Source organism: Panthera uncia (genome assembly GCF_023721935.1).
Source record: "Panthera uncia isolate 11264 chromosome A3 unlocalized genomic scaffold, Puncia_PCG_1.0 HiC_scaffold_11, whole genome shotgun sequence".
Taxonomy (NCBI): Eukaryota; Metazoa; Chordata; class Mammalia; order Carnivora; family Felidae; genus Panthera; species Panthera uncia.
This window is the reverse complement of record NW_026057578.1, coordinates 8,658,155-8,668,554: the sequence shown is the minus strand read 5'-3', so window position 1 is coordinate 8,668,554 and position 10,400 is coordinate 8,658,155. Positions and strand designations below refer to the sequence as shown.

Genomic DNA, 10,400 nt, shown 5'->3' with positions numbered 1-10,400 from the left:
TCTCTCTCTCTATCCCTCTGCCCCTCCCCTCCTCATGCTCTCTCTCTCTCTCTCTCTCTCAAAATAAATAAGTGAACTTTAAAAAAAACAAAAGGAAAGCTATAGAATAATCCCATTTCTGATAATAGTAATAAGTAACAGTATGGGCATAGAGGAAAATCAGAAGACACAGATTCTGAATTATTAAAGGTGTTTCCCTTTAGAGGATGGAGTTTCACTCTCTTTACTCTAGATTTACACAAGGCTTGCCTTTTTGTAAAGACGTATTGTGCTTGTAATTTTAAAATCAGGAGGTTTTTTTTATATTCTGGTAAGATACGCATAACATAAAATTTCCCATTTTAACCATTTTTAAGTGTGCAGCTCAGTGGCGTTAAATACATTCACTTTGCTATGAAGCCATCACCAGAATGTTTTTATCTTCCCAAACTGAAACTCTGTCCCCATCAAACTCTCCATCCTCCTCCCTACCCCCACCCCCACTCCAGGCAACAGCCATTCCAATTTCTGTCTCTGTAGATTGGACTATTCTGGGAACCTCACATAAGTGGAATCATATGCTACCTGTGCTTTTGTGCAAAATGTGGGAGATTTTTTAATGCGTTTATTTTATAATGTTTACTTTTTGAGAGAGACCGAGAGACAGAGCATGAGCAGGGGAGGGTCAGAGACAGAGGGGGACACAGAATCTGAAACAGGCCCCAGGCTCTGAGCTGTCAGCACAGAGCCCGACGCGGGGCTCAAACTCACGAACCACGAGATCATGACCTGAGCCGAAGTCGGATGTTTAACCCACTAAGCCACCTGGGCACCCCCAAAATCTGTTTGGTTTTTTGTAATGTTTATTTATTTTTGAGAGAGAGAGAGCTCACGTAAGCAGGGGAGGAGCAGAGAGAGAGGGGAACAGAGGATCTGAAGCAGCGGACTCCGTGCTGACAGCAGGCAGCCCAACGTGGGGCTTGAACTCTTGAACCGGGAGATTATGACCTGAGTCAAAAGTCAGATGCTTAACCGACTGAGCCACCCAGGCACCCAAAATGTGGGTTCTTAATGGAGAAAATAGAGGTTAAAGCACTATCTCTGTCCCGTGCAAAGCCCTTGATCACGGTCCTATTCCAGAAGCACCGGGTCCCAAGCCCCTCAGGGGGTCCACAGGTCAGAAAGACGTATTATGAAGTTACTTGCTTTCCATGGGCCACGTGAAGTGGGACGTCAAGAAAGACAGGGTGAGTGGCAAAGATGACCATCCCACTCTTTTACTAAGGCGCTAAAGAGTTAACAAAGAAGTGAAACATTGCCACACTTCTTGGAAAATTTCTTTCGCTTTGGGAATTTTATTTACCATGAAAAAAAAATATGTTATTCATATTAACATGTAGGGGGTTAATTGTTTTTCATCTTGAATTAATAGATGTCTTAATTGTTTTAAACTCTACTATGGCAAATATCAATAGGCATAACCCACGTAAACAAAAACTTTTGAGGACCCTGAATATTTTGTATCGTTTTACAAATGATTCTGAAGCCAGAAGTTCTAAGAATGGCCACATTGGGGCACCTGGGTGGCTCAGTCAGTTAAGCGTCTGACTGTTGATTTCAGCTCAGGTCATGATCTCACGGTTCGTGGGATGGAGCCTCGTGTCAGACTCTGCATTGACTGTGCAAGATTCTCTCTCTCCCTCTCTCTCTCCTACTCATGCTTGCTCAAGCTCTCTCAAAATAAAGAAACAAGCATTTTAAAAACTAAAAGAGGGGCGCCTGGGTAGCTTAGTAGGTTCAGGGTCCAACTTCCGCTCAGGTCATGATCTCACGGTCTGTGAGTTCAAACCCTGCAATCAGGGCTCTGGGCTGACAGCTCGGAGCCTGGAGCCTGCTTCCGATTCTGTGTCTCCCTCTCTGTCTGCCCCTCCCCCGCTCACACTCTGTCTCTGTCTCTCTCTCAAAAATAAATAAACATTAAAAAAAAAAAAAAAAAAAGAATGGTCACACGATGTTAACCTTTCTTATGATGAACAGTGCTTGCATTGGCGTGGACCACGAGAAGCTTTTCTCTGTTTAGATTACCTGTCAAAGTGTAAACGTCTCAGATGTGAGGAACACTTGTCTCCGGGCAGTGTCTCCAATGTCCCCTGATGCGATTATCAAATTCTGCCCACCAGCCGTCTTCACCGCTCGCTCTACCCACCCACGCCCTCAAAAAAAGCCTTTCAAATACTCCAGACCAAAACTCTCCTGATCCTAATTACCTTTCAGTCTTCTTAAGTACCTCCCCACCCATGCATAGCCTGTGAAACCCCTTCCACTTGGTACGATGATGTATAAGGGATAAGAAACTAACAAGCCTTGAGTGTGCTTTACGTTTTTGCCACAGGTAGATGGAAATGCTTACCTGCAGTGACTCAGCGGATAATCTCACAGGTAGGAGGTTATTCGGAGATAATTCTAGGAGACCACCTCTCTGCCATTAAAGGATTGCTGGGCTGGAATAAGTCGTATTCATCCATGCATCATCCATCCATCCCTCCATCCTCCCCGCACATATTGAAGGAGAGAGGAGCTTTGTGCTATGCCCAGGGGAAACATCAATACATTCCTTCCCCTGGGGAGCCCACCTTCAAGTGCACACCCTAACGGCGGGTGGTAGTCAAGTCAATGCTACGAGGAAAAATAACACCAGATACAGACGTAAGGAGGCTGGAAAGGCTTCGGGGCAGGTGACGTACGAGCACAATCGGGTGAAGTCAGGGAGCGGGGCAGGCTACCCGAGATAAAAGTGTTGCCAGGCCTCGAAATAGCAAGGATACCACTGCTGAAAGAGGAAGGTGCCCAGAAGTTTCCAGAAGGAGAACCAAGGCCTCTGTGGCTGCCGTAATAAATGAGGGAAGAAGGCTAAGCGAGGCCAGGGGTCAGGCCAAGGATTTGGGGTTTTATCCTACGACTGAAAGTCCGTGGAGGGTTTGAACAGGGACCTGGGTAAAATTATCTATATGTTAAAAAAGAGTTCCAACACCCACGTAGAGATTCGGCCGGGGGAGAGGAGGTTGAACAGGGAGGAAGGGGGACGGGAGGCGATGGCTGCCCTCCGGGGAAAGAGTGGCTTGGCCGAGGGGATAGCAACGGAGGAGACAGGAGGCAATCTGTGTGTGTGCCCAGAGGTTTTGCAGGAAAAGAGGCTGCAGGCTTGCTCTCCGCTTGGACGAGGAAATGAGTTCTCCCAGGCGGCTGAAGGGTCTGGAGCCTTCCGTGGAGCCGGGGGAAAGCTGTGGCTGGTGCTTTAATCGTCCGCATGTCGAGTTCAGATGCCAGTGAGGCCTGGGTGGCTGCGTGGAGGCAGCGGCCGCGAGGGACACAGCCGGCCTCAGGGGCAGGGCTGGAGGCGGTCCCGACGCAGACAGATGCACTCAGACCTCTGAACCCCAGGGTCCTGTGTCGTCAGAGGTGGGGACTGGAAAGGATTCATCTGTTCCTAAAATCCCAGCCCAGGGCTGCTGGGGGTTAAAGGGAAAATCCCCCGGGGTTGAGGGTGGCAATCAGTCCCTAGACCAACAAAGATGATGCCTGTCAGGCACTTAGCTCGAGGACATTTTAATTATCGTTCTAATGAGATTACAGATGCCGGAAAATCTAGGAAGCTTAGGTAACTTCTCACTCTACAGTAAAGAATCCCTGGTGTGTCGGTCAGGTTCCGGGGGAGGTCAGGGCTTGGGAGTGGGATTCTGAGGGGGAGGCCGGAACAGCCACAGGAATTCGGGAGTCTGATGTGCGGGCCAAAGTGATGATGAAATCTCCCCGGGTGACTAAGGGTAAAAAGGGCAGGAAAAAAGTTTTGACTTTTTTTCTTCTTTGGTAAGACTTTGTACAAACGCGAAGAGTGGACATCTTGTCATCCTGCTTCTCTGGTTTTTTCCAGAGTTATCCTAAAACGTAAATCTGATGCCACCATGGGCCCGGGTACCTTCAAAGGCCTTCCCTGCACTTCCGTCATGGCCCCAAATCCTCAAGATTCAATACCTCGGACTCTTGCCCGAACTCCAAATCCGTCCCAGGAGCCACGGTGCTCCAGTGGGGCACCCCAGGGACATTTTGGATTGCCTGAAGACACTTTGGGTGGTTACAAAACCACAGCGGGGAGGGGTGCTACTGGCCCCCCGGTGGGCGGGGGCCAGAGCGATGGCCAAGCACCCTCCGTGGGTGGCACAGAAGAGCCGCAACAAAGAATAAAAGGCCAGGAGCCTTTATCCTTTAGTTATCTGTTCAGAAGCTGGCCTCACCCCCAGCTCTGTGCTCCACATTCTTCTGTCTCCTGCTGGCTTCCTTCCATTATTGCAACTGGTCACAATTGCGTTTACGGGTTTTCAGCCCGTCTTCGGCACCCGCCTGGAGGACGTTAGCTCTAGGAAGGTAGAAGAGCAACTTTGGTTCATGGGACACAGATTCCCCCCGCGCCCAGCACCAGCGCGAAGCACTTGGCAAGCAAACACACGCGGAATGAATAGAAACAGGCAGAGGGGCGCCTGGGTGGCTCCGTCGGTTAAGCGTCCGACTTCGGCTCAGGTCATGATCTTGTAGTTCGTGGGTTCAAGCCCCGCGTGGGGCTCTGTGCGGACGGCTCGGAGCCTGGAGCGGCTTCGGATTCTGGGTCTCCCCCTCTCTCTGCCCCTCCCCCACTTGCGCTCTCTCAAAAATAAACAAACATTAAAAAAAATTAAAAACGGGCAGAGAGGCCACCAACTTTCTTCACCTCTCCAGATGTAATTTTTTTTTATCCCCTTGGAGCCATTAGGTTTTCAGGAGAAAAGCGTGCTTTCTTAAGAAAAAATTAAATAAAACCACTGAAGTCAGCCTGCACTGCCGTGTATTACATGCTCCTTTTCATCTGAGGGCATCTGAACAGAAATACACCTCGATCTTTGCCGAAAGAAACAATGGAAGGATCAATCAAAAACTAATTTTATGAAATGGTTACTTTATAGAAGGGAGGGAGCAGGCTGGAACGAACGAAAAGCTAGTGGGCTTCTCTGGCTATATACCTGGTCTTATGGTTTTAAGAAACTGTTTTACATAACGAAACTGTATTTAAAAGGAAAAAAAAGGCAAAGTAGAATCTAAAGATGGAAAACACTGAACCCAAGAGCGTATGTTGGCAAGCCCACATAAAGAAGCTTGGGCTCCCTCAACCATGCTTGCGTTTCTGGAGTGGAATTTACGCAGTAGAGAGCAGGGACCACAGAAGACTTGACTGCCGGACCCCACCCCCAAAGTTTCTGATTCAGCGGGTGTGTGAGCCTGATGGTTGGCATTTCTGGCAACTTCCCAGCGATGATGATTTTGCTAATCTGGGACCACCAGTTGAGAGAACCCACTTACAAACAAGTGAAATTGAACAAGTTTGAAATCTTCCCTTAGAATGTTGGTAATAATATTGGCATCATGACTTCCTTGCTATATGTAGTAGGGTAAAGCAAGCCATGTGGGTATCGGGAACCCAACTTTTCAGAGAATACAATATAAAAATCAAAGAAACAAAAGCACTATTTTAATTCTGAGACAGAAACAGCCATATAGGGGCACCTAGTTGGCTATGTTGGTAGAGCATGTGACTCTTCATCTCAAGGTTGTAGTTTGAGTCCCCTCTTTGGCTTAGAAATTGCTTTAAAATAAGAAAGAAAAGAGGAAGAAAGGGAAAGAGGGAAGGAAAGAAAGAGGGAAGAGGGGAGGGGAGGGCAGGGCAGAAAACAGCAATATAATTCACTCAAGTGTTGTTTTGTTTTACTCTTTAAGAGCATATATATCCTTTCTCTGTTATGAAGGCCCTGGGGTTGAAGCAGCCTACCCCCAAATCACCATTTCTAATTACCATTTCCCAGGAAAGGAACCCAGGGTCCTCAGGTAAGTAACTCTCCAGGTCCGGGTCAGGAAATGGTCAAGGAGAGCTCAGAACGCCTGCCTTAAAACCAAGAAGCCTCCAGAGTGTTGTCCAAAACATAGCCAACTTGAAGGAGACCCTGTCGGCCAGAGACCCCGAAGATTCTGAGCGTCAAAATGATGCCTACAATTTGCTGACAACTTGTCAAACGTACAGTGAGTTCTTAACAAAAAATTCGAAAGTTCATTCACCAGTCTTGTCTGGGACCAGACATTATTCTCAAGGCTGGTTAATCAAGGGGGAGAATCAAGTTTTATTTATCCTGTCTTGTTTAAGCTGTATTTCAAGGTCATCAAATAATCACATGAGGTCTTCTGTCCAATAATAAATGCAGAGGAAATGACAGAACTTAAAAAAAAAACAAACAAACACCTTTTGCAACATCCCTAATGTTCGTCAGTGGCTGCTAAAACCCAAAGGAGAAAGGTTGATGGGGAACTTTATTACGGCTGGTTAGTCTGACACCTGAACCCACTGATCAAACGTCACTACAGGTTGGAAAACCAAATATTGTACATGTCCAGAGGTGATGCGATTGGGAGCACACAGACCCCTGCTCCCCAAAACTGAGCTCAAATCTACTTTAAACCCCTAGATTTAATTCACCAGTTTATAGGAGATAGACTGGAAAAACAGGTCAGATGAAACCACAAATATGCAATAAACTCTAACAAGGTGCCAACTTCTACAGGACGAATGACGCAGCCTCTTCACTAAGTAAAATGTCCTCTAAGGTGTGTGTGGAGGGAGATGTGAATTAAAACAAGATTTAAAAAAAAAAAAAAAACGATATTCTAGGGACGCCTGGGTGGCTCAGTCGGTTAAGGGTCCGACTTCAGCTCAGGTCATGATCTCGCGGTCCGTGAGTTCGAGCCCCGCATCGGGCTCTGTGCTGACAGCTCAGAGCCTGGAGCTTGTTTCCAATTCTGTGTCTCCCTCTCTGACCCTCCCCCGTTCACGCTCTGTCTCTCTCTGTCTCAAAAATAAATAAACGTTAAAAAAAATTTTCTTTTTAAAATAAAATAAAATAACTAAAAATAAATAAATAAATAAATAAAAAACGATCTTCTAAACTAAGTGGATCTTGTTTGGGTCTTGATCACAACTCAACTGACCAAATCTAAGACGACACTTTTGCAAGGCTGTGTGGACATCGTGGTTGGTTACGTGTGACCATGAAAGCCCTTATCCGTTAGGGACTCACAGCGAAGGGTCGTAGGGATGAAACTAAATCGTGTCTGAGACTCGCTTTAAAATACTCGGGGGAGAAAAAAATGCTGCTGGCGAGGGTGAGGACTCATTACACGAACCCCTCTACTAAACTGTAGGCTTAAAGTTGTAGTTCTAAAAAGTTAAAAGCAGAAACGAGGGACGCAATAAAGACCCAAACCAAGACTGCAAAACACCAAATCTATATTTACATCCACATATAATAACATAACTTTAAGCTGAAATATATCATAAATAAAACAAGTAATGTCTACTGTTTGACAAGTATCAACAATTAAAATAAATCAAACTGGAATGAAATAAATACATAAACAAAAATCCAACGGATTGTACCTCTATTATATGTACTGTTGTCTCAAAGGAAAAAAAAAAAAAACATACAAAACCAGTAGTATCCCAATAGTTAATACTGATGGACAAAAAAAAAAAAAAAAAAAATAAAAAAAAAAAAAAAAAAAAAAAATGGAGGACAAGGGCTGTGGAACAAAGGACATTTTTATGTATTCAGAAATTGAGAAATGTGGTTAGAAAAGAGAAATCTGAAAGCCCCCCCAAATTTCAGCATGACATGAATTGACTTGTTTTCAAATAGATTTGGTGATTTTTTTTTTTTAAATACAGGTTTAAATTTCAGCCCTCTATTATCTCGTATCCCCTTTTAAAGATTTACATTTATAGTCACAGCGAGCTTTCTGTAACACTCATTGGATTAGGCAAAGATCAAGTCAATCATCTTGCAAATGTGTTAAATCTTCAAAAATAGGCTATAAAAGTGCAAAACTATGAAAACAAAAATCTAGATTATGTACATATGGCTCAGCTTGTGAACAGGAAAAATGGTGGATAGTGTACTACTCTCTCCTGATACAAAGCACTTCACTACAAGGCCAACAGACCAATCAGGTCTCCCTTTCCCACGGGAGTTAAGACTTCTCGGTCAAGTACGCTTCGTGTTGCATAATGAAAACAAAAAAAATCAGGATTCTTGTAGGACTTTACTCTCGCTCTAACGCAGAAGGGCAGGGCAAGAAAACTTAACAGTGCAAATTTATTTTTGAAACAGTTTTCTTAATAAAATATCTTGTGGTTGCTAAACCCACGTACTGCTGAATAAACTCAGCCACGGACAGCATGTGGAAGGGAACAAAAGTCTAAAACATCTAGTAGTAAGCCAGCTGGTGGCCATCCTCGCTTTAAAACCCAAACTACATCTGGTTGCTCAACACAACCAAAAATGGGAAGACAACTGAGGTCAAGAACCAGATCGCACCCTCCCCATTACCAGAAGGCTCGGCAGGCAGTTCCTTATTCAGAATCAACGTGTCTACAATTAACTCGTGTACGTCCACGGTTAACCCAAAGGCCAGGCACACCAGGACTTCCAGATACAAACCTAAAATTTACCCAGACGCTTTCACGTCCTTTAAAACCGCTCCCAATATATGAAATTCACGTGTGTAAATTCAGCATTTCAGGTTTTCTACATACCAATTTAAGCGAAAGCCAAAAAAACCCTGAATTTTCCAACAAAAGTGATGAACTTGACAGAAAGTAAGTAACTCCACATAGAATTTGGTATGTTTACTGGATATGGGGCTGTCCTGAAGAGGACAGACGCACTTCTCCGTAGACACGCCCGCTTAAAAACCCTACGGGGCACAGGCTGCTCTCAGAAAAGGGTCGCAGATCGGGACTCTTCCTCAGTTGACGGACTGAAAACTTGCAATGAAAGGGCACCGAATTCAGAATGGCTGACCTCAGTATATGCAGCACATAGTCACAGAGGGTCGATACTTCCGTTCACAATTTTGTTAAGACGACGCACTGAGGAGGATTTAACATAATACAAATCATCGGGAATTTTTTTTTTTTTTAAACATACATTTTCCATGAAAGAACACACAAACAGCAGGAGCTGCTCATGGGGATGAGCTACAGGAGAGAGAAAGGGGACGCACAGTATCTGAACAAGCAGGTTTCGAACTTACGTATGTACAGAGTTACCTGAGGTGCAAGCGTTCGTTATAGACTCTCCCCCCCCCCCCGCCCCCCCACCCGGATGGTTTGTGTTCAGCAGCGCTCAAGTATGCAAAAGACTCCTTATTTGGTCAACTCTAAAAAAAATATTATTCAGGGACAAAATAGAGATTTGCAGTCTCCATTTGTGTACAACCCAACTGTTCCAACTATGGTTTTTATTGCCATTTGGTACAAAAGTTAACAGAACAACTTTACAAAACCGTAGTGTTCCTGGTATGTTACATGCACGGCACGGTCACAGCTTATTTCACGAGCTTCCGCCATCTGCCTTCTCAAAGGATGGACTCACTCAATTTCATGGACAGAACACACATCCATCGGGACCTACGGGGGAAAAAGGTTCAAGAGAGCGGCTCAAGATAAAACTGAAAACAGCTTGGGAAAATCTTTTTTCTTTTAATAAAGAAGTGTAATAAACAGAACCAAAGGGATCTAGAAATGCACCGAGTTCCCCTTAAGCTCAAATGTCGCAACGAAGGGGCGCCTGGCTGGCTCAGTGGGTGGAGCATGTGACTCGATCTCCCGGTTGTGAGTTCGAGCCTCACGATGGGGGTGGAGGTTAACAAATTAAAGCTTAAAAAAAAACTGTTGCAATGAAAGGACCAGGACTCTGCACAACGCTGCACCACCCCAGAGGATACTACTACATTCTGAACAGTGATTTAGCGAAGAGGATTTCACCAAGAATCAGAATTCGCATCAGTTACACGAAGCCTGGCAAAGACCACCACAAGAAACCGAAAGCTTGTAACATCATCTGTTCAGCCAACATCTAACGGGTTTGATCAGTGATGGTGCCGGCAGCGGGCGAGGCAGTGAACAAAGCAATCTCCTCTCAAGCGGAGCTAGCAGTGAACTGGGGCACACAGGTAAGAGGGGCAGACGTGGGGGTGAACTGCACGAGCAAGGGGCAGCGGCCAGGGAAGTCCCTGGTTCCCGGCAGACGTCCTGAGGAAATGATGTTAACCGGTCCCGCGTATCAGAGAGAGGTGATCTGGCACCCAGAATGCAGAAGGACGTTCCAGGCAGAGGAAATGCAAGCAGAGATGCTCAGAGGTTACAGAAAGAGGCCGGGGCGGGACCAACAGGACAGTGGCATCGTCTGTGACTGACAGACTGTGCCCCTACAGTGCAAGTAACCTGTTACAAACTAGCTGTGCCTTATAATCCATCAACGATTTGTTTTGTTTTCATGGAGAGGGGG

General features: G+C 45.5%; 1 protein-coding gene across 10 annotated transcripts in view; it reads right to left on the bottom strand.

The window, feature by feature from the left end:
• Window positions 1–644: 644 nt before the first annotated feature.
• The window catches only part of ZNF217 (zinc finger protein 217), a 45,227-nt gene continuing 35,471 nt past the window's right edge, over window positions 645–10,400 (bottom strand). For 9 of the 10 annotated variants that reach the window (XM_049650609.1, XM_049650614.1, XM_049650608.1 and 6 more), the window contains one exon: window positions 5,056–9,520. The gene's annotated coding sequence lies outside the window, so the exon portion shown is untranslated. Of the gene's footprint in view, window positions 4,394–5,055; window positions 9,521–10,400 lie in introns of those variants that run through there. The other variant, XM_049650616.1, reaches the window with a different exon arrangement.